Source organism: Mustela nivalis (assembly GCF_964662115.1).
Source record: "Mustela nivalis genome assembly, chromosome: 1".
Taxonomy (NCBI): domain Eukaryota; kingdom Metazoa; phylum Chordata; class Mammalia; order Carnivora; family Mustelidae; genus Mustela; species Mustela nivalis.
The window spans coordinates 30,442,737-30,461,993 of record NC_139020.1 but is presented as its reverse complement, the minus strand read 5'-3'; the positions used below and the strand labels follow the sequence as shown (position 1 = coordinate 30,461,993).

The 19,257-nt window shown below is 34.3% G+C and overlaps 1 long non-coding RNA gene across 1 annotated transcript in view; it reads left to right on the top strand.

The window, feature by feature from the left end:
- LOC309843784 overlaps window positions 1-4,877 on the top strand; it is a 156,555-nt gene extending 151,678 nt beyond the window's left edge. Inside the window, exon 3 of the long non-coding RNA XR_014300338.1 lies at window positions 4,809-4,877. This is a non-coding gene — a long non-coding RNA (uncharacterized lncRNA). The remainder of the gene's footprint in view (window positions 1-4,808) is intronic.
- Window positions 4,878-19,257: the final 14,380 nt, after the last annotated feature.

Sequence of the window (19,257 nt, the reverse complement as noted above, 5' to 3'; positions counted from 1 at the left end):
TGAATGTTTGACTGCACATGTATTACATTTATGGCAAAAAGTAACTTTGCAATTTTAACTCTATTGGTAAAGTATATAGCACTGTCCTAGACACACAATCTTGATATGGATTCAAACATGGCCATGAAATGCTAGCATTCCGGATTCACATGTAATATTAAAGGCATCTTGTCCAAGCTTCTATCGGATATGTGAATCATTTCTATATTTTTATCATTTTGTAGCTCTGTTTTAATGCCTCTGATAAGAGAAAGCTCACTATATTTTTAAGTATGGTATTTTATTTGGTTTAGCTCTAATTATGAGTAGGTCTTTCTCTATTATGCATCCAAAGCTATTTCATTTCAACCTTGCCCATTTATTTTTGAGTTAATTACTAGCAAAGTAATATTTGAATTAGAGGAGATGAAATATTAGAAATTCAATTTATAGGAATATTTTTATATCAAAAGTGGCAATAAAATACATTTATACATATGATAGCAGTTTGTTAACAATTCACTAAATCCCATTTAACCACTATAAATGATCACCAAGGGATGAATCAGGTTTGTCATCTGGTGGAATCACTCTCCCCCGTTAACAATAATAGACCTTATTATTAAAGTGTACTATGATCCGTGAAGAAGTGCCTACAGCTTATTTTAATTTAATAGAAAATTACCTCTGTTAGTACTATAAGGATGAACAAAACTAAGACAGGACTAATCTAAAGCTCCAACTATTGATAATATGTGACCATTTATGAGAGATTTATGTTACTGGGTATTTTGTTTGCAAGCTCTTTCAATAGCAGTGTCAGTCTTGGGTCTTCTTTGTTATAAATTTGTAATCCTTATTTCCTTGTTGAAAACTTTTGTTGTTGTTGTTGCTTTCTAGTTGGTCATTGCTTTCTATTTTTATTCCAAAGACAAATGGATATGTCAGACATTTTTATCTGAATACTGCACGTTTATAGATTTTAACGCAATTGACCTTTGAACAACACAGGTTTGAACTGTGTAGGTCCACTTATATTAAATGTTTTTCAATAATAAAGTGCTGTCCTGTAAATGTATTTTCTCTTCTGTATGATTTTCTTCCTAATATTTTTCTCTAGTTTACTTTATTATAAGAATAGAGCATGTAGGGCGCCTGGGTGGCTCAGTGGGTTAAAGCCTTTGCCTTCAGCTCAGGTCATGATCTCAGAGTCCTGGGATTGAGCCCCATATCGGGCTCTGTGCTCAGCAGGGAGGCTGCTTTCCCCTCTCTGCCTGCCTCTCTGCCTACTTGTGATCTCTGTCTGTCAAATAAATAAATAAAATCTTAAAAAAAAAAAGAATAGAGCATGTAATACATATGCAAAAATATGCCACCTGAGGAAGTTGTCCTGAGCCCCAGACAAAAGCCTGCTATCTCACAGGTACTGTGGCCGAGTCAGCTGATGCCTGTAGACTCTTACCTTTCAAAAGCAACTAGACAGGGCATGTGCACACTCACAGTCACACATGTGAACAATTTCATCACATTAAAATTTAAATATCATTAAAAATTTATGGTTGACAAACTTTACCCACCCCCCAAATTTTTCTTAATATAATCAACATGCTGTCTTTATTTGAACAAGAAAGAGTACATCTAAGAAGGAAAATGTTTTGTTTTCAAAAATAAACAGATTCTGGGAAGGTGGTAACTGTGGAGAGGTAATTTTCAAATTTCTCTAATACCCTGTAAAAATAAAGAGAGGGACAACATTTACAACAAAACTAAATGTAGGTTATCTTCACTAATGACAAAAATAAAAGCAAGCAATGCTAGGATTCCAACCCAGGCAATCTCACCCCAAAACCCAAGCTCTTACCAATGACTTTATGCTACAAAGTATATATGAAGCTGCCATTCCAGTGTTTTCATCTTCATGGGTGTGGTTACTATTGTGTAATAATGATGCTAGGTTGCATGCAGCATTCTGCAATGATGCAGAAAAGGGATTATTCCCTTCTCAGTGTGTTCTATACTCAAAGAAAATTAAGTTTTTTGAAGCAGCATTCCCTTAAGAATGTCACTTATCTACATTTGTTTGCTCATTTTTGCCGTTCTCCCTCACCTCCAATAATGAATATTGGAATCAGCTCTATAATCCCCTAGAAGGAACTCATGAGACACACACCATTGCATAGCAACTCACTTGATGCCAAGAAAAGGATTGGGTGAAAGTGACGGAATCCAACAATTTAGAATGTGAATTCGATATTTTGCTATACAGAGAATTTGAGCATAATTATCTATACAAAATCCATGAAGGAAATACTGTGGAATTTTGGTTAAAAATTTGTGGTAATCTTTTTTTTTTTTTTTAAGATTTTATTCATTTATTTATTTATTTTAAGGAAGAGAGAGAGTGAGCAGGGCAGAGGGAGAGGGAGAGAGAGAGAATCTCAAGCAAACTCCACGCTGAGTGCTCAATGTGGGGTTTGAGCTCACATCCCTGATATCATGACCTGAACTGAGATCAAGAGTCAGATGATTAATGAACTTAGCCACCAAGGTGCCTATGTGATTTTTTATTAGAAAAATTCAACCAATATAGGTAAAAGATTCCACATCCAAATTTTTTCTTCTTCTTCTAGGAACTATATATTCCTCTTTATTGCCTCAAACTTTCCACTCCTTGATTCGTTCTCATTACTAGTTCTTGGTCTGCATTTCAAGGTCTTAAATCTCACTAATTATGTTGTTGGAGAGGAAAAATTTCCTCTACCCTTCAAGGTCCTTCTAGCTGGACTAAGAATCAAATTGACATGAGACAGATCAATAGGAGAAAATAAAATTTAATAGCATATGTACAGGGAATCCACATAGACATGGAAATTCCAAAGTCATTCAGGGAACTTGATGCTTCTATAAGCTAAGGAAAGGTGTAGGGGGTCTGAGAATACAAAGGAAGGAAAAACCATTAGCAAAAAGATGAAAGGAGATGTTTGGAAACCAAAGATTGTCCTATTATGGAGATAAGTTTCTTAGGCAGTGAGGAATCTCTCTTAATAGCTCTCTTCCTTGTATAAGAAGGAAGTTGGGAGGGAGGTAAAGAGCTTTTCCTGATTCTTCTGGGTTTTGATCATTTTTAACTCAAAATAATTTTCATGTGAAAATGCCCCATCTTGGTGCACCCTGCCCTTGTCCCTTACAATGTCCTGCTTTTAGGTGTGAAAAATTACCTTCTTATTATTGTAAAATCGCCTACCTTATTATTGCAAAAATGGTGCTTTTTCATTTTCAAATTTGAGTTCTCTCTGTCCCTATGTATCCCAACAACAATCTGCCTTCTTTTTGGCCCCAGGAATGATGGTGTTTTACTCTGGTGTCTTTGGCAGAGAGAGTCACTTACATTTTGGGGCCTAACCTGAACATAGAATCTCTCTTGAGATATTTCCTGTGTTACCCCATTAAACATCTTCCTAGCAACAGTACATTAGGAGCATTATTTTCCAATTTACTCACTCACAAAGCCATTAAGGCAAATGAAAACATCAACATGAGTTTTCAGTACATTGTTTCTTTTCATCAGACATGAGGGGTCTGGATGTAGAGTGTCCTCAGGGATTTAGGCAGTGTAATGACATCAAAAGTTGGAGTTACGCATCATGAAATTCTGAGAAACAAATGTCAATGCAACATTCCAGAGGATGCCAGATTGGCAGCAGGTAGACGATCAGATTTTAAATCCATAGTGCAAACCAGGCTAGGCAAAACGATGGCTCCTGGGTTGAAGACAAGCAAGATAAACACCATGAGGACTTAATGGTGGAGAATTTCCAAGAAGACAGTGGTGATGAAGTGGTGATTTCCAAGAAGAATGTGGACAAAATAGCACACAGCTGTGGGAGCTTGTTATCTGATTCAAAAGTATTTGGGCCTGGGAGATCTAGATGTGTTTATGCATGAGCAACAGAATAGATGTTGTACTTTCCTTTTTCTTTTTGACTCCTTACACAAGGAAGCCATTTTATTCGGAAGATAGCAGGGTGAGACCTTTGCCTTGAGAGTTTAAGTTCTGATTTGGCAAGACTTGAAAAAATACAGTTCTGAAATATGGTAAAGTCAATATTGAAGTATAATGATTTGGCTGTTACTTTCTTATAAATTACTCTTGGTAAATTGAAAATATGTGTGTATTAGGTAAGCTTGAAAATGTTGGTTCTTCGTTTTCAAAAATAATTTGAGCAATGCAGTTGGGAAGATTTTGTATATCTCCAGAATAGCTTGATGTTTTTCAGATATAGCTAACATCTTGTGAAAAGAAGAATTTGGGTATTCTCATACCTATATGAACACATCACAAGACATAAATAATTACTTTTGTCTTTACATGGTGGAAAGAGTGGATCTAGTTCTTGGACTCCATCTTGACAGTCAAAAATTTCAGCACTTCCCTGAGTCTCAAAAGCAAACGTTAGAAGTTTGTTTATATTTTTAAACATATGCCAGTTATAAAAACACTTGCATTTAAATAATAAATTTTAACCTTCTAGAATCAAATAAAGAGACCCTTTGGATCAAAGATACTGAAAAAAGTAACATAATACGTGTTTCTTTTGGCCTGAACACAAGTGGAATAAATTTAGTCACCATAAACATACTCTTTAAGAGTAAATGTTCAATAATAAGATTAAGATTTTATTTTAATTTCAATTCATTCTAAAATTTTATTTATGCAGAAGTAAACATTTTTAGTTGGTTCTGAATTATCACTAAAAAGCTTATTCTCCTCAGTAAATCCTCATTAATTTTGCCACCACTCTAATGTCCTTCCATCCTGCTTCATACAGGAACATAGAAAGCTACCGAGTCTACCAGATGGGACTCGCTTTAATGGTCTGTTGAAGAATGGGCAGCAGTCCTTTCCCTCCAGGATCTGAGCAATCTGCTGTTCTCCAAGGCCTGCATTTTGACAGTGAGGGAAGGGAGAGGCCAAGATCTGAATTACATATCAAGTGAAAATCGCATACCTGGCAAGGTGGCACTGAAAATGCCTGCTGAGCTATTTGAGTCAGCTGTCGGCAAACAGTGATGTTGTTGGAAGCATGAGTGCTTGACTTTTAATCGGAGCTTTCTGTACTGCTTTCAGCAAAAGTAAAGACTGCGCTGGTATCTCTCTCTCCCTTGGCCACATCCCCACCCCAGCCCCAGCAAAGGAACAAGAAAGTGTGAAGGTCAAGTACAGAGCAGTGTCACCAACTATAAACCAAGGTTTGCAGGTTTACCAGGTAATAACGCCAGAAAACAGAAGAGTACTAGGAAACACTCCTTGTAGGTAAAACAATGCGTGTGGGATACCTTGTTGATAAGAAAGAAAATAGTGGATTATTATTATTCTAATGTAATTATAGTAGTACAACTTTCCCAAGGAGATATATGCATACTCTGTCAGCTAGGAAAGAATATTTCTCCTTATAAAAGAACATGTGGTACCATAAGCTAGCATTTGGACCATAAGTTTGACTTTTCTGGTCATTTGTTAAAAACTTGAAATAATTATTTTGGTTCAGCACAAATAATAATGTGTGAATCCAGAACCTAAGTATAGCCTTCAGAGGACAGTCACACATTTGTTCAATTTCTATCTACACAGATTTTTGTCACTGTATCCTATAAAAATAAACATTTAATTACCAAAAGTTATGGGTTGTTTCTAGTGTATCACATAGAGCTACACAGTTCCTGAGTTTAGTTCTTTTTTTTTTTTTTTTTAAGATTTTATTTATTTATTTGATAGTCAGGCGGAGAGAGAGGACTAAGCAGGCTCCCTGCTGAGCAGAGAGCCTGATGCGGGACTTGATCCCAGGACCCTGGGATCATGACCAAAGCCAAAGGCAGAGGCTTAAGCCACTGAGCCACCCAGAAGCCCCCTGAGTTTAGTTCTTATCTAGTGATGATTCATACAGTTGTCTGAGTAATTTGACTAAAGCAAGATTAAAAGACAGCAGATATACTGGGAAGTTTTCAGACTGAAAAAAGTTAGAAATACCTATGTTAAAATCTTGCTCAACTATTACTTGATGGTAATTCAAGTTACATAGGCTTAATTTCTTCATTCATAAATTTAGTAATTTTTTTGCCAAGATCTGTGAGCACTAAAATGATAAATTTTAGGTTCCCCACACGGTGAAGGTGCTCAATATACACTACACGGGGGCTATAATTATTTTGTAGTTACAGTGTAGAAGCAGAAGCCCTAATAAGCGGGTATATTTGTTTTACACTGTTGCAGTGACAATATCATACCTTTAGCATCTTAAATGACACATTTTTTAAAATCTTCTAATTCTGAATATCAGAAATTCAACACAGATTTCATAGGGGTATTATCAAGGTGTTGCTTTCTAAAGGCTCCAAAGGAGGATCCATTCTCTTACTTTTTCCGGTTTCTAATGGGTGCCCACATTCCTTGGCTCATGGCCCTCTTCCTCCATCATGTCAGCTGAGTCCCTTTCATGCTACTGTCTCTCTGGCTCTCACTTTTGCCTGCTACTTCCACTTTTAAGTATCATTGGGGTCATATTATGCTCACCCATATCATGTAGGATAATTTCTTTTTTATGTCAGGTTATTAGCAATCTCCATTCTAACTGAAACCTCAGTTAACCCTTTGCCACATAGCTTAACAAATTTACAGCTTCCAAGGATTAGAATATGGACATCTCCAGAGACAAGTATTCTGCCTACTATAGGTGGCTATAAAGACAATGCCTAGATTGTACACATACAAAGTCATACATGTGATTCCACTAGTCATACTGATTGTTTATGTTGTCTGAATTTCTGTTGAGAAAAACAATTCGATTCAGTTATGGCCTGAAGCCTTACAAAATTAAATTTCTGCTTTCTTCTTTTTGTGACTGAATCATAATTCCACTTTCTAGTGATGTGCCTGTACTTACCATCCATCAATAATAGGCCCATTATAAACATATATACCCTCCTAAAACATCTGTCCTTTCTTAGTGTAAATCAATATTAATTTCATTTTGGGGCTTTTCACCAGATCAAAAACAGGGGAGGAATACAGCTTTTTCCTGCCCCCTTTTTTTTTTTTTTTTTGACCTTGACTTAAGCAAGGCTTGGGGAAAAAAAAGAAATCCATTTGATTTATATATTTATGACACTTTACAAAGGCTGAATTAAAAGTCAGTCACTTTATTTCTAAGTGGAATGAGAAATAAATTTTAGTTGTTCTTCAAGAAACAGAAGACTGTCCTTTCAATATTCAAAATAATCTTCACCAATAGTGATGCTATCCACAAATATAATAAAAAGAAATGAGATTTGTCACAGATTTTGAAAACTAATTGCTTGAAGGATATTATGGAGGCATTCAGTTACAGCTGGGAAATTTCCCTCCGAGAAAGTTGTGTCTTCAGGTAACAAGCAACAAGTCACAATTCTTGTTATTGGCCCATTGCAAATAATACCTTGAAGCCTCTCGCTTGGATTTTTTGTAGCTAAATTTTTCTGATAAAGAAAGATCTTTAAGATTGCTTCACCAGATGACTTAACTATGCAGCCCTAACCCAGAAATTGATCAAAAGCCACAACTCAATCTTTGGAGTCTGAAAAACTCTATAGTCTAACACAACTACAGACATTTGGGATACTGATTGCTGAGAAATTTTTTCAAGTCCTTCAAATTTATTTGATTTTTCCACTTAGCCATTAAAAGCCAATAACCCAGGGTGAATTAGATTCAGAAATTTTGTCATTCTCCTCTCTGGATTAATGTGATTTAGTAAGATAAATAAGCTGGGTTGTACTTTTGCTTCCCGAGTGGAGAGTTAAGCAATGGATACAGGATTCTTTATAGAATCCTTTGAGAAAAGGCTTGATGTCTTTAGCTCAGGGCTTATCAAAAGTAAAGGGGCATATAAATCACCCTGGAATCTTGCTGAAATGCAGTTTCTGTTTCAGTAGGTCTAAATTGGTACCTGGGATTCTGCATTTCTGACAAACTCATAGGGGAAGTTACAGCAGGCCTGCAAGCCATACTACTCAGTCTACCATATCCTCTTCTGTACAGATTTCTCTACTTCTCATTCTGTTACATATCCTCCATGCATTTTTTTCTTACCCACCTCTCTCTACAACTTCAATAGTCTTATGAGACCTTCTCAATTTTGCTGATGTATTTCATAACATAGTATGGAGTATAATATATGTATTTATCAAATATTTGCTCTTTTTAACATGAAGGAAATATGACTGGCCTCTCCTCTTCTAAGAGATGAGTTTTGTTTGTGTGTGTGCATATGTGTGTGTGTTTTAAATCTGCTCTCCAGGAATTCCTGGCTTCAATTTATAGATTATTTTTTATCTTGTACTCCGATAATCATTTTAAACCAGATATATAGTTTTCCTATTTTATTATTTCTAACATTATTGAAATATAATTGACATATAAATTTAAATAAAGTGAGGGTATATCACATGATGATTTGATACATGTATATATTGCTAAATGGTTACCACAATAAGTTTAGTTAACTCCTGTATCACCTCATTTAATTACCATTTGTGTGTCTGGTGAGAACATTTAAGATCTATTCTCTTAATGACTTTCAAATATATGATATAGTATTGTTAACTACAGTTACTATGCTTATACATTAGATGCCCTGAATTTATTCATTTTATAACTGGATATTTGTAGCTTTGACAAACATCTTTTTATCCTCCCCAACCAATTCCTGACAACCACCATCTATTTCCATGAGCTTGTAAGCAATATAGATTAGAGTATGAGCTTTGTATCATGCATTGTAGTTCACCCTGGGAATAAATAATGAATAAGTCTACTTCATCATTTTTAATGATTGTGCACACAAAAAACAGTCATATTCACGAAGATGCGCTTTTTTCCCCTAGGCATAAATCTTATAAGCCATTATACAGAAATCAGTTTTTATAACACTACAAATTCCTTCTAGGGTTTAAGGTCTTTATTTTCTTGTTTGCCTTCAAAATCTCTAAAGATATTTCCTTGACCTCTTCTAACACTGTACTTGTCCCATACAAGTTAGTGTAAATGGTTCATGTACATAGTGAAAAGAGTATAGGGTAAGGCTATGCTTTCTTTCTGTTTTGGATACATATTTGTATTAGATAGTACCTACCAACTTGATCAGGTCAGTTTGGAACTATAATCCTCTATCGTCCCCATAGCAAGCAATTATGAATTACAACGTTTTCTGTTTTGTTTTGTTTTTTAATTTTTCAGCTGACTGTGTAGCAGATTAACCCATACCTACCAACGATGGGCCCTGATGTCCAAACGAGCTACACATGTCATTTGTCAGGAGAGCCTTCTAGCTCCCACCACTGTGCAGGCATTTTCTACCCCATCTTCCATCCATGGTCTCAGCTAGATTCTGGAAGCTTAGGGTACACTGTGCAAAGCAGCCTCTGAGAAAGCCTCTCACTCATTGAGCAGGGATACAAGAGGATGGGCATGTAAGATAGCCTCGTGGTAAAACATGGGTTTTGGATCTGTAGTGTCAAGATTACATAGCCCAGCCTCACAATGTTCTTTTATATGACATTGGGCAAGTCACTCACTTTTTCTCTCCAATGGAGATGATGACAATAAAAGTTCCTATCACACAGAGTACTTGTGATGATTCTTAAGCCACAGAAAGCAGATTGCCTGCACTTTAAAACAGTGCTGGCTGTTATCAGGAGACTCCAGGGTAATAGAGGTGGTTATTTTTTCATCCATACATCCTCTATGCTGGCTCTTCATTCCCCTCAATTCTGATTCTTAAAAGCTTAGTTTTCTGCTATTCTTTTCCATTCTTTGTAAAAAGTCCATTGTATCTGATGACATTTGCGATACAAAGGCAAAGATTTCCATCTTCTTCTCAAGCATAGCAACCAACATATTTAACACAGGCATAGTTATCATAAGTATATTCACATTCAAATGAACACTTCTGTTTCTATGCCCATGGTTAGCATTGCCTTTAGCTTGAAATACACCCTATTTCGTTTCCCTTCTTAATTTCTTAAACCAATCCCTTCCCAATTCTGACATAACTAATAATCTTTTGGCCATACCGATTTTCTCCCAAGTTCAGTGATATTTTAAAAACCATACCCTTCTTGAACTATTCTAAAGTTAACTGTGTTTCAGAACAAAACTACAGCTATGAGAAGAATTATACTATGTGACAGTCCAACTTCCATTTCCAAGAAATTGCCATGATTGCACAAGGCTGCTCAATTCTATGCAGATTATAAACAGAGCAAAAACATAGAAGGATTTAGGCACAATACCTTTTTTTTTACCTGTTTTAGCAAATGCTAGATTCATTTTTCAGGGGCTAGGATATATTTTTCATAAAATAGTGATCTCTATAATTCCTATTCATATACCAACTTCATATCTTAGGAATCTATTAAAAATTACTAAAGACAAACCATTTCAAAATTTCCTGATCATAGCTTTATGTTCAGGTGTGTGATTAAAACACAAATCAAAGTGAAATTGTTTATCGATGCCATTAATGAAGTCACAAATCACAAGTAGTCAATTATATTGTAAGATCTAATACAATATAAATACTACTAATAAAAAATAAAATATATCAAGTTCAGAAGCAAACTTGTGTATTAAAAGTGAGGCATATCTTGTTCTATTGTGCTTTGCAGATACTGCATTTTTCACAAATGGAAGGTCTTTGTGTTGGCCCTACATGGAACAAATCTTTTGGCTCCATTTTTCCAACAGCATTTGTTTTTCATGACTCTGTGTCACATTTTGGTAATTCTCACAATATCTCAAACTTCTTCATTATTTGTTTCATTATGGTGACCTGTGGTCATTGATCTTTGGTATTACTACTGTAATTCTTTTGAAGCACCACAAACCATGGTCAACAAAGACAGTGAACTTAATCTATAAATGTTGTGCATATTCTGACTGCTCTACTGAACTGCCTTTCCTCCACCTCTCTCCCTGTCCTTGGGCTTTCCTGTTCCTGGAGACAAAACAATATTGACCGCAGGCCAGTTAATAACCCTATGATGGCCTTAAGTGTTCAAGTGAAAGGAAGAGTTTTATGTCTCTCAGTTTAAATTAAAAATTAGAAATGAGTAAGCTTAATGAGGAAGACATGCCAAAAGCCAAGATAGAATGAAAGTTAGGCCTCTTAAACTAGTTAGCCAAGTTGCAAATGCAAAGGAAACCTTCTTGAGAGAAATTAAAAGGGCTACTCCAGTGAACACATGAATGATAAGAAAGCAAAACAGTTTTATTGCTGACATGGAGAAAATTTCAGGCTATCTTTTGGATAAAAGATCAAGCTAGCCACAACATTTCCCATAATCCAAAGCATAATCTAAAGCAAAGCACAACTCTCTTCAATTTTGTGAAGGCTGAGAGAGGTAAAGATACCACAGAAGAAAAGTAAGAAGCTAGCAGAGGTTGGTTCATGAGATTTAAGAAGCCATCTTCATAACCTAAAAGTGCAAGCTGGACAGCAAGTTATCCAGAAGGTCTAGCTAAAATAATCTAAACCACCAAGTTCTGATGTAAATAAAACAGGCTTCTATTGGAAGAAGATGCCATCTGGGACTTTCATAGCTACAAAGGATAGTCAATGCCCTGCTTCAGATCTTAATAGGACAGGCTGATTCTCTTATTGGAAGGTAAAGCAGCTGTTAACTCAGTGGAAGCCAATGCTCATTTAACATTTGAAAATCATAGGCCCTTAAAAGTTAAGCTAAATGTACTCTGCCTGTGTTCTAACATTCCAACAACAAAGACTGCATGACACCACATCTGTTTACAACATGATTTACTGAATATTTTAAACTCACTGTAGAGACCTACTCCTCAGGAAAAATATTTCCTTCAAAATATTACTTCTTATTAACCATGCATCTAGTCACTCAAGACCTCTAATGGAAATGTAAAATGAAATTAATGTTGTTTTCATGTCACTAACAGAACATCCACTCTGCAGACCATGGATTAGGAGTAGTTTTTACCCTCTAATTTTATTACTTAAGAAATACATTTTGCAAGACTATAGCAGTCATAGATGGTGATTCCTCTGACAGATCTCGGCGAAGTAAATTAAAACCTCCTGGAAAGCATTCACTATTCTACATGCCATTAAGAAATCAATGGTACATGGGAAGAGATAACAATATCAACAATGACAGGACTGTGGAAGATGTTCATTCCTACTCTCTTGGATGACTTTGAGTGGTTCAAAACTTTAGTGGAGGAAGTAACTACAGATGTGACGGAAACAGCAAGAGAACTAGAATCAGAAGTGAAGCTTGGAGATGTGACTCAATGGCTGCAATCTCACCATAAAACTTGAACAGAATAGTAATTGCTTCCTATGGCTGAGAAATGAAAGTGTTTTGTTGAGATGGAATCTACTTCTGGTGAAGACGCCATGAAGATTGTTGAATGGCAACAAAGAATTTAGAATATGACATAAATTTAGTTGATAAAGCAGAGAGTAGACTCCAATTCCGAAAGAAGTTCTACTGTGGATAAAATGTTATCAAACAAGATTACATGCTACAGGAAAATTGTAAAAGGAGAAGTCAATGAATGTGGCAAACTTCATTGTTGTCTTATTTTAAGAATTATCACAACCACCCCAACCTTCACCACCTACCACCTTCACCTACAACCTTCACCTATCATCGCCACTCCAAACTTCAGTAGTGATCACCCTGATCACTCAGCAGCCATCAACACTAAGGCAAGACCTTCCACCACCAGAAAAGATTATGACTCACTGAGAGCTTGAATGCTCATTTGCATTTTTTAGCAACAAAATATTTTTTGATTAAGGCGTATACATTGTTTTTTTGGACATAATGCTATTGCATGCTTAGTAGACTATAGTATGGTATAAACATAACTTTTATATGCACCGGGAAATGGAAAAAATAATTTGACTCACTTTATGGTGATATTTGTTTTATTTCGGTAGTCTGGAACTAAACCCACACTATCTCCAAGGTATGCCTGTACATTGACTTTTTTATTTCTAAAATGTTGGATGGAATTTGTCATTGAGGCCATGTAGGCATAAAGTTTTATTTATAAGGGAGACTTTTTGTTACGAAATCAGTTTCTTTAATAAATTTGAGGAAACATTTTCTATTTCTTTTTGTGTCAGTTATGGTAATTTGTAAATTTATTTCTCTCCATAAATTTGCCCATTTCATCTAATTCACCAAAATTATTGATAAAAATTATTCACTCCCTATTTTGTATGACTTTTGGAACTATGTAATAATGTTTCCTTTTTTTATTACTGATATTGATTCCTGATATTGATTGCTATTTAATTCCTGATATTGATTCCCTTTTTTATTCCTGATAAGAACAGTAAATGTGCTTATTTTCTCTGTCTACCTTGAGAATTTTCAGACACTTCAAAAAATAGATTTTTGTAACCTTTTTAAAAATGAAAGTGTACATATTATAAAGTGCACAGATCTTCACTCTATCCCTCATGAGCTTTTTTACAAATGAATACACTCATATTGCCGTGGATGTGGTTCAGATACAGAATGTTACCCATAACAAGAAGCCTCTCTCTTCACGTTTTCCAGTTAGTATTTCTCCAAAGTTAACCATTCTTTTAACTTCTACCAACTTCAGTTAGTTTTGCCTGGTTTGAAATCTCATGTAAGTGGAATCATACAAAATATACTTTTATTTGCCTGGCTTCTTTAACTACATATGTATGTGAGATTCATCCATGTTATTATGAATAACATACTTAACTACTTAACTTAACTACTGCTACTTAATAGCAGTAGTTAAGTTGACCAAAGGAAAAATAATAAGCAAATACATGAAAAATAGGCTGGGCTGAATTCCTCTATAAAGATGTTATTTTCAAAGAAGTGGAAAGTCCAATATGGAATATGGGTTCATGAACTATAGTATTATTATAAAACCCTTTGTCAAGGTACTGATTCAAGCATTAGAAATGTATATTTTAATTTTTTTAATTTACATGTAATAAAGCACTTTTTCTTGGTATAGAGCTAGCTTTTGGTTTCATTAATTTTCCTCTCTTGTTTACTCAAGTTCATTTTTCCACTCTTATCAATAATATTTTCATCTTATTTTTTACTTTTCTCCCTTTCTCCCTTCCTTCCTTCTTTCTTGCTTCCCTTCCTCCTTCCCTCCCGCCTCTCTAAAAGCTTAGAACAATGATTTTAGGCATTTTTTTCTTTATGAATTGAACATTTAAATATATAAATTTCTCCCTGAGCACTACCTTAGCTGTATTCCACAAATTTGATACATTATGTTTACAGTATTTTTCAGTGTAAAATATTTTCTAATTCTCCTTGAGCTTTTTATCAATGCATTTTATAGACTATACTATTTAATTTCTAAATATTTGGGGATATACATTTTTTATTTGTATCTAATTTAATTTTTAGATATTATTATAAATAGTATTATTTCCCATGTTTTCATTGCTAGAATATAAAGATTCAGCTGAATTTTATATATTCATCTTTTTTTGCTAAATTCAAATGTTTGTTTGTTCCAGTGGCCTTTTTCCTAGATAAGAATTTCTGTGTACACATTATGTTTTCCAAAAAGAAAGACAGTTTTACTTCATTTTTCCAATTTGTATGTCTTTTGTGTATGTGTCATAGAACACTACTGGTATAATTTCCACTCTTCTAAATTTGTGTAGTATATCTCGTTGCCCCATATATATCTATTTTGGTGAATGTTCCATGTATTTTGTCTTTGTTTGATGGGATATTCTCTGTATATTAATTAGGCCATGTTAGGTAATAATGTTCACATCCTCTAGATTATTTCTGATTTTTTCTTCTACTTGTTCTGTCAGTTACAGAAGGAAAAGTGCTATAGTCTCTGACTCTAATTGTAGAGATGTCTGTTTCTCCTTTTGGGTTTGTCAAGTTTTGCTTCATGTATTTGGAAACTGTTTTTTCTTGCATATTATTTAGGGTTGTTATGTCTTCTTGATGAATTAATTCTCTTATGCTTATAAAATGTCTCTCTTCACCCTGGCTATGTTCCTTTTCCTACAGTTGACTTTGACTGGTATTAATATATTCAGTTCAGCCCTCTTATGTTTAGTGTTTGCATGGTATAGTTTTTTCTGTCCTTTTATTGTTACCTTATTGTGTGTTTGTATTTAGAGTTCATTTTTTCCCTTTCCTTAATGAATACAGTTTTATGTTATTTTCCACGGTCTGAAAACAGCTTTCTTTTAAAATAAGTTTTTCCCAGCTTTTTATTTTTTAACATTGTATGGTATGTCTGGTATCATTATTCCCTCATAGCTTAATTTCTCCTATGTTGTGTATATGGAATTAATGCTATAAGCATTGTTGCCTTCATGTTAATTTCTACTCTACCTCCAGACATAATACCTTTGTTATCTCTTGGTAATATCCCTTAACACAATGAACATTAGTTTGTACTGTTTTATGTTTTTAAGTAAAATGAGTATTGCCTATATATAAACATTTATCATCAAGATGTACTTGTAAAAACTTCTAGGAAATAAAATACATATCTATCTACATACTTCAGATTATAAACCACAATATGGATGAAAATCTAAGCTTCTTCAAACCTGAATTGCTGGCAAATGTGGTATAACATTTCTTTTCTTTTTTTTTAAGATTTTATTTATTTATTTATTTGACAGACAGAGATCACAAGTAGGCAGAGAGGCAGGCAGAGAGAGAGGAGGAAGCAGGCTCCCCGCTGAGCAGAGAGCCTCATTCGGGCCTTGATCCTAGGACCTGGGATCATGACCTGAGCCGAAGGTGGAGGCTTTAACCCACTGAGCCACCCAGGCACCCCTGGTATAACATTTCTTAAATGTAATAGCATATACCTCCAATACTGAATTTTAGGTTAATCATTTTTTTTCTTCCAAAGTTTTATTTAAATTGTAGTTAGTTAACATAAAATATAATTTTGGTTTCAGGAGTAGAATTTAGTGATTCATCACTTACATACAACACCCAGTGCTCATCATAACAAGTGTGCTCCTTAATACCCATCACCCATTTAGCCCATCCCATCCATCTCCCTCCGTCAAGCTTCAGTGTGTTTTCTGTCAGAGTCCCTTGTGTTTGCTTCTCTCTCTCTTTTTGTTTCTTCCCATATACTCATCTCTTTTGTTTCCTAAATTCCACATTTGAGTGAAACCATATGGTATTTGTCTCTCTCTGATATCCATCCACATCATTGCAAATGGCAAGATTTCATTCTTTTTGAAAGCCGAGTAATATTCCATTGGATATATGTACCACATCTTCTTTATGCATTCATCAGTTGATAGACACTTGAGTTCTTTCCATACTTTGGTTATGCTGATAATGCTGCTGTGAATCTAGGGGTGCACATACCCCTTCAAATCTCTATTTTTGTGTTCTTTGGGTAAATACCTAAGAGTACAACTGCTGGATCATTGAATAGTTCTATTTTTAACTTTTTCAGGAACTTCCATTCTGTTCTCTGGAGTGCCTATACCAGTTTGTGTCCCAACTGTGCAAGAGGGCTCCCCTTTCTTCACATCCTAGCCAAGCACTGTTATTTCTTATGTTGCTAATTTTGGCCATTTTGACTGATGTGAGGTGGTGTCTCATTGTGGTTTTAATTTGTATTTCCCTAATGATGAGTGTTGTTGAGCATCTTTTCATGTGTTGTAGCCATATAAATTGATGATTAATTGCAATTAATTCCCAAATGAAAAACAAAATTGATTAAGCATACAGTTAAATATTAAAAAATAATTTCTTTCACATATGATATTCAGACACACAGAATAAAGTCTCAGATATATAAAGAATCTTATAGACTTTGTATTAAAAATCTTGTGGTTACAGGGGTACCCACGTGGCTCTGTTGGTTGCATGTACAACTCTTGGTTTTGGCTCAGTTCATGATCTGAGGGTGGCAAGATCAAGCCCCATGTTAGGCTCCATGCTCAGTTTGAGATTCTCTCTCTCCTTCTCCCTCTCACCATCCACTTGCTTGTGTTCTTTCTCTCTCTCTAAAATAAATTTAAAAATCTTTAAAAAAAAATCTTCTGGTTACAATCTTATTAAAAGGGATAATACAATCACAAATAATTTGTAACTTAAAATGTTTTACATCACTGTAATTGGATATATCAAATTTCACTTAAGCATTGAAGTATGATATCTGTATTTTTTCATTCTTTTTAACTGAGCTATTGAATTTATTCTGTATTTTTTTTAAATTTGTACCTTAAACATTACTAAATTAGTTTTTTTTTGTTTTATTTTGTTTTATTTTAATAAGTAGGTTCTATAACCAATGTGGAGCTTGAACTCACACCCCTGAGATCAAGAGTCACATATTCTACCAACTGAGCCAGCCAGGCAATAGGTTTTTTCCAAGTTTAATAAAAGTTCTTAACGATTTCCTAAATTTTAGACATTCTACTAATTTAGTATTTTTTTCCTTCCATCTTCTTTATATATTGATATACTACTCTTTTAATTATCTTCTTTGTGTACTATAATATTTTTAAAGAGTAAAAGTTGGTTTCTTTCCATCCTAAAACTGATTCCTTGAATATTGCACACAAAAGCCACTAGCTGGCAATGCATATACACATACACACAGATAGATGTGCATTGCCTACACACACATATGGTGAGTGTGTTTATACACACACCCACACCCATAAGTGGGTATACATATACATAAATAGATACTAATCATTATTTGATTTCAAGCTATGAAATCACACCAAAATGTTACTGAATATAGATATTACCAAAAAAAAAAAAATGATCTATTGTGAATTATCTACCATCTACTATCAACGAAAGGAATATGATATGTAAAAACAGGTCATCATAACTAATTAATTCTAATTTCAGGCAAAAGGACTGAAATAGAAATTACTGTAGTTCTCACAGAAAGAAATTTAACTGGTGGGAAAAAAAGCGAGTTCTGTGTAACCTAAAATTTCCTATACAAGTGTGCCTGGATTTTACCTAGAGCTTCTAATTTTATGGGAAATGATTGGGTGTGTGGGAGTAGGCCAAAAATATTGAGTAAAATGAATTGACTTTTTAAGACATTTTTAAAGATTTATTTACTTTTATTCCTTGCTGAGTGTGGAGACTGACCCAGGGCTTAATGTCACAATGGTAAGATCGTGACTGGAGTCGAAACCAAGTGTTAGAGGCTTAACGGACTGGGATTCAGGAATCCCTGACTGAAAAGACTTAACGGACTGGGATTCAGGAATCCCTGACTGAAGAGAATTTCTAAAGAATATCTTTTGTTTTAAAATATTTTAAACTAGAGGAAGTTTTAAACATTACTATTACTATAATAAGTATCACCTACTAATTCTTTCAATGTTTTATCATACTCATATCGGGTTTTTAAATGAATAAAATTCTGAGACAGACTGAAGCCCTTTATGTAGTCCATAGGGACTCCATTCACTTTCCTTTCCACTTCCCTAGAGGTAAGCACCCCCTTAATTTTTATTTATAATTCCCATGCAGATTTTTAAAATGTTGGACATCATATACAAGTGTCCATAAACAAGTATGTACCATTTGGGCATATTTTACAACTTCTATAAATAGTATCATAATATATTCATAATTCTACAGCTTTTTTCTTAAGTGTTTATATTTAAATACAATTTAAAAAATAATTTAATTTAAATTATTTGTATAGTTTTTATTAATTTAATTGCTATATAATATTTTAACTATATGAATATATCACAGCATATTCATCCATCGTCCTGTTGCTGGACATTAAAATGGTCTCCAATTTTTCACCATTATAGAAATGGTAAAACAAACATTCTTGGAGGGATCTTCTTGTACCTTATCTGGAATATATTTAGACTATATCCTAAAGTGGAATTGTTGTGCCCAGTTATGTCCACCTTCAATATTCCTAAATATAACTAAATTGATTATACAAAAGTACATGATCACCAAGAGTGAATGAGAATCAATAGGATATTTTTACAGATTAATTTTAAATGAAATGCAAAAATCAAATAACTATATTGCTAATCATTTTTGTTGTATGCAGAGACCCAAGTGATATATTTATATTTGTTTTAAGCCTTAGGGATATTTCAGGGAAAATTTAAAATTATTTTATGGTACATGCTATTACAGCAGCTAAATCTTAGTTACCAGCAGCTAATAATTGGCCATATGTTCAGAATT